Below are 5,526 nucleotides of genomic sequence, written 5' to 3' on the forward strand. Positions count from 1 at the left end.
TTCCTACAGCTACAGTGTGTCCCGGTTTACCACTTTGTGAGCTGTCACCCATGGTGGGGTGGACTTTGGTGATGAAACTGTCCTTGAGTCATTTCTGCTCCTATAAATAACCCCTCCCCCAGGCTCCTGTAAATAACCCCTATAAAACTCATTGGCTTACCAAGTTGGCTTACCATACTTTGGTCCGTTGTCAGTTCTCTCTCTGGGGTGAGTAGAGTTTTTGTTCATGCCTTCCTAGTATGGTGTCCCACAATAATAATCCAGCCTAAGAGTTCTTTCATTTATTTCTATATATTTCAGGCTACCTTCATTATTGTTGCTTTTGAGACAGGGCTTCTCTGTGTAACTTGGGCTGTTCTGGAACTCACTCTGTAGACCAGGTTGGTCTCAAACTCAGAGATCCTCCTGTCCGTGCTGGGATTAAAGGCATAGGCCACCACCACCTGGCTATTAGTGCCCAAAAATAATGGTGAAAACTTCTTTTGGATGATCGACAGTCTTTGCTGAGGTTATAACTGTCATATAAACAATATTGATTAAGCATCTATGATGTGCCAGACACTGATCAGGCACTGTAGACACAGCAGTGAATCAGAGTGTAGTTTCATGCGGCTAATATTACAGAAGAGGACGAGAGACAACATGCAAATAACCCACTAGATACGCACGATCTAGTAGCTGAAGAAAAGACAAGTGGACTGAAGTCCACCAGGGTAAGGGATGGTGAACATGGGCAAGGCCTGTCTGGAGAAGTGCCCGTGAGATGATTTCTCGAGAAACCAAGGGGTAGGGACAGGGCATTGACTGCAGAAGGAACAGCTAGTGCAGGAGGCACAGTGTGTTCAAGGAAGAGTGGGGGCCAGGGTAGGTGGAGGGTGCAAGACAGAAACAAGAACCAGGAGAGACGTAAGGGCTGGTCACAGTGACTTGGGGACATATGGAGGTAAGTGAAGGACTTTAGACTTTGTTCTCATTAGAAGTGAGGACCAGAGAACTTTAGAAAGAGGAATCTATGTATGGAGAGAGACAGAGACAGAGAGAACAGGATTAGGCATTGAGCTACATTTCAGGGCATCCTACATCCTAGGCAGGACCTCTACCACCCAGCTATGCCCCAGCCCTGTTTACCTTGAGAAGTTTTCACTATGGGCTTCTTACTGTGCACCACAGGTGGGCCTCATACATAAGGCTCATTCATTTCTACCTTCAAAGATACAGTCATACTGGAGAACACACGTGGTTTGCATGTTAAGGTCTGAGGACGAACTTCGCGAGTAAGTTCTCTATTTACTCCAGGTTTGTTCTGGGGGTTGAGAACTTCTGCCCACGGAGGCCTTTCCAGGCCCTGAGGCAACTTCTTCAGTGATAGAATTACACTCATGTGCCACCACCACCATTATGGGCTGTGAAGTAGATTTAAATTGGCCCTCTCTTGGGGACCCATCAAGTGTGGAAGAAGTGGGACTTCCAGGAAAGTAAGAAAAGCAACACCTCAGGCCAGCTGAGAAATAGAGTCTTAGGCCCAGAAGGTGCTGACAGCAGTCAAGATAAATTAAAACCAAGCCACACATGGTGGCACACTCAGGAGGCTGGCACATCTCGATGACTTCAAGGCCAATGTGATCTACACAAAGAGTAACCAGATATCCAGGGCTGCAGAGAGACCCTGTCTTAGAGAGGAGAGGGGTGAGAGGGGGAGGGAGGGTGAGGGAACTAAGATGTTTGTAATGAAAGTGGAGCTCAGTGTGACACCATGATATAAATATTTGGTCTTGTTCCCACTTCCTGGCATAGACTCTAAAATCCTTGGAGTCTCTGAAATAAGTCTTTTTGTATGCTAATGAGTTGAATGAGCAGTAGACAGCTCCCAGAGGGGATCGGATAGAGGAAAGACCAGGACAAGGATCAATGGACTGGAACATCATGTCCTGTCCACCACCTGGGAAGTGGGTAAGAGGTTAACTTAATAACCAATGCCTTGATCGATCATGCCTATGGAACCACGTCACTATAAAGCCCAAAGTGGATGAGTTTGTCAAGGTTCCAAGCAGCTGAGTAGGTAGAGAGGAGCTCTTAGCCCTTCCCTGACATCTCGCCCATGGAATCTTTTCATCAAATCAGCAAATGTTAATATCCAGTTTTTCCTGGCATCTCTTGAGCAGCTCCAACAATTTGGTCAAACCAACCCCAGTTGGGAACTCACATATAGTCAGAAGCACACCTGGGGCTTGGGTGGACATCCAAATCTGGTGGGAGCCAGGCATGCTGCACCTCCCTCTAATCCTAGCCTTTGGAAGGTAGAGGAAGGAAGAATCAGGAGTTCAGGGCTATCCAGGGTTACATGCAAACAAGGGAAAGAAAGAACAAAGCAAACAAGTAAAAAACAAACAAAGAACAAACAAAAATAGTGGGGGATACGTTCTGGGGAGCAAGTGAAGTTGGGCTCTTGACTCTGCTAAGAGAGTGGAAAAAATATATGCTCAGTGCCTTAATGGAATGGACCGATTAGTAGGAGAGCGGTTCCTCAGCTCAATGGAGAAGGACATGGATGGTTATAGTTAGAACCCATGGGAAATGCTTTAAAGGGGGAAGGATAGATTTAGAGGAAGGATTGGAGCAGAAGGCCTCCGGTTTCCCTGGCAGCACGAAAGGAGAATCCCAGTAAGATGACTAAAAAGACAAATGGAATGAACTCAGGCAGTCGGGGGTTTCTGAAGCTCTGCCTACCCCTGGACAGGAAGAGCTGTTGCCTTACACAGAACAGCCAGGTTCGAGGAGCAGAGAGGACAAGGTAAAGGCTGGGTAAGTGTTGGTATAAGTGAGCCCTGAAGAGGCTGCCTCCTCCTCCCCGTGAGGTCACAGAGGAAGGGCCTTTTCTGGAGGACTGACGTTGGGTGCCCTTAGGGAACTAATTTCTCATCCATTTTGGGAAGTCCGTGATCTGTTCTAGGTCCCCAGAGCTTTTCTCCCCATGACAGTAAAGAGGCCCAACTGAGGACAGACACCAATATGTGCAGATCACTCAGGTCCCTGAGGTAGGAGCAGCGGTGGCCGAGAGGAAGAGACGGAAAAAGATGGAGGGCAGAGCCTTTCTCAGCCACAGACTTGAGGCTTTCCAACCGGTTGTGGAAGACTTGTGGAAGACCGGAAGAGAATGTAAGCCACCTTGGTGGATGGGGTTAGGTTTGGTTCAGTGATGTTCATTGTGATTATCAATTCGATAAAGTTAAGAAACACCAGGCAGGGGAAGATGGAGGATTAGGGGGTGGTTCAGTCAGAACCCAGCTACAGCTGCTGGGGCTCAGGTCTGTGTTCTCATCCCCCTTTCACTTCGGGAAATGTGGCCTCTGGAGAGACTGTCTCTCATGGTGGGATCGGGTCGTTCAGGGACGTGAAGGTGTTCGAGTCCTCAGTGCCAGAGAAAGTAAGATGCAGGAAGGCAATGTCCTTCTGCCCAAAGAGTGAACAAGAGAAACAAGATCCTGCAGAAAGGCAAGGGGATCCTGGTAGGTATGGAGCAACCTGTAGACGACCACCACCTTTGTCAAGATGCCACCAGCCAAGGGCTTCAGTAGTCTTCTCTGTGATGCAACAGAAGCAAGATAGAAGAACTGATGTTCATCTTCTGGGCCCCTGAGGTGGCACCCTTAAGAGCAAAGTTAGCTTTGCCAGCTCCACAGGGGCTATGGGAAGAAGCCAGCAGGGATCAAGCAGGAATCACAGGCAAACTGCAACAAGGTGGTTAAGGACAGCTGTATCGTGGCAGAGAAACTAGGTGGCGATACTGTCATCTCCCTGGAGGGTCAGCCTCTGTCAGCCATGGCAAGGCGCCCTGCCTGGAACACCTATAGATACAGCCCCAGATCTGCTCTTGGATATTGCAGGGTGCCCATTTCCTGCTAGACTTAGAGACTGGGGGAAATCCCAGAAGAGCAGGACAACCCCCCCCCACAAAAAAAAAAAAAACAAAACTGTTCATCCGTGACAGTCTTGGGTTTACCAAACTGTTTTCGACCATCTGGTTCTTCTTAGGTTGAAGCAGGCCAAGCACCCCACCACCACACATACACACCAGGTACCCAGTCTGGGGGAAGCATGTATTTTTTTTAAAAATGATGCCCCTTCTCTCTCTCTCTCTCTCTCTCTCTCTCTCTCTCTCTCTCTCTCTCTCTCTGTGTCTGTCTGTCTGTCTTATGCTGCTAACTTCTAGCTAAAATGGCGACTCTATGCTTAACTGTTTAGTTCTGTGTGTAAATGGCATGTCGCGCCAACGACCCCTTTCTGCACCAGCTGGTGGTCGTCCCTTTTCCCTCCGTCTTGGCCACTCTTGGAAGCACAACTAATAAGGGATACTAGAGTCACGAGGAGAGAACAGGCTGTATTCACCTGTAAGTTTCATTCCTACTGGCTGGCTTTTATGGTGCTGGAATGTGCCGTGCTCACTATCAGAGGAGAAAAGAAATCATTGATCTTACCCTGAAAACTACAGCAATGACTGACTGGCCTGAGGATGTATGCCCACGGGTGCAACAGTGGCATAAATGTTACAGGAGTAACCATTCACTTTCTGACTGAGGTAGTATTGTTATCTGGCTTTTTGGTTTTCCTCCCTGTAGCTCTGGTTGCCCTGAAACTCACTATGTTGACCAGTCTGGATTCTAATTCAGAGATTTGCTTGCCTTTGCCTCTCAAGTGCTGGAATTAAAGGAACAGGTCACCACACCTAGATTTATCTGGCATTATTAAAGAGGTGAAGAATCTGTGGTTAGATTGGTCATAGACCCAAGGGGAGAACCCAATTCTATTATTCTGCTAAATGGACATAGTATTAAAATGACTCCTACTAATATATTGCTTTATCTGTAGATTACAGCGTCTTTCAACCCTCACCAAAGAAGCTTCTTCTTACAGTAAATGGTGATTGACATGAAGACCCTCAACTGGACACAGCATGGAGGATAAGAGACTGTGGAGAGCTCTGCCTTAAAAGAGACATACATATTACACCCTTCCCTCAGTGTTCAGGGATCCTCAAGGAAGAGGTAGCAGAAGATTAGAGCATAGATGGGAGATACCATCAAAGAAAAAGTGTTTTCTGAACACAAAAGCACAGTTGTACATAGAAACTTCTAGCAATGTGCACAACACCTACCTACAAAGACTGAGGCCAGATAGTACAGGGAGTGGGGTGGACAGGAAATTCATACTAGCCGAGGAGCCATTGACATTTGATAACTGCTGTGAGAGGGGATTTGGGGGGGTCAGTTTTCCTTCAGTAGATCAATCCCATCTAGGGCAGACCAAGATTAGTCAGCCTACACCAACTGGATTGGAGATAAATAGAAGACTCAAATTATGTGGGGAAGCATCAGGTCCCAAAGAGACCTGGGACAAGACTCATTGAGTACTTGTGGCTCCTCCCAGCATGTCTGACCTCCCTCTCTACCCTACACCTCTCTAGCCTGGGCTTCGACTTCTCTTCCCTCAGCTTTGGATCCCTAGATAACATGTCTGCTAAGTGTGCTC

The sequence above is a fragment of the Rattus rattus genome, chromosome 13 (genome assembly GCF_011064425.1).
Source record: "Rattus rattus isolate New Zealand chromosome 13, Rrattus_CSIRO_v1, whole genome shotgun sequence".
Lineage (NCBI taxonomy): Eukaryota > Metazoa > Chordata > Mammalia > Rodentia > Muridae > Rattus > Rattus rattus.